At 60.3% G+C, this 229-nt stretch overlaps 1 protein-coding gene across 1 annotated transcript in view; it reads left to right on the forward strand.

The window, feature by feature from the left end:
* PTCH2 (patched 2) overlaps positions 1–229 on the forward strand; it is a 39,585-nt gene that overhangs the window by 29,720 nt on the left and 9,636 nt on the right. The gene's annotated exons all lie outside the window — the stretch shown is intronic.

Genomic DNA, 229 nt, shown 5'->3' on the forward strand with positions numbered 1-229 from the left:
CCCAGTTTTGCGGGCTGTGTCGGGGTCCGGTTGTGTCGGGCATCTGCAGCACCCGCTGCAGCGCATGGGTGGGAGTGGGCAGGATGCATCCCATCCGCTTTGCCAGCTCTCTGTCTGTGGGGTTTTTCCAGGGAAAGCAAAGCCAATGAACCACTCTGGTGCTGGAAATATCTGTGTTGGTGGGGAAGGGGATGCCTGGTTTGGCATGGGCTGGGGTGGTTCCTGCCTG

This window comes from Egretta garzetta, unplaced genomic scaffold, assembly GCF_000687185.1.
Source record: "Egretta garzetta isolate BGI_Z169 unplaced genomic scaffold, ASM68718v1 scaffold145, whole genome shotgun sequence".
In the NCBI taxonomy this organism is placed as follows: Eukaryota; Metazoa; Chordata; class Aves; order Pelecaniformes; family Ardeidae; genus Egretta; species Egretta garzetta.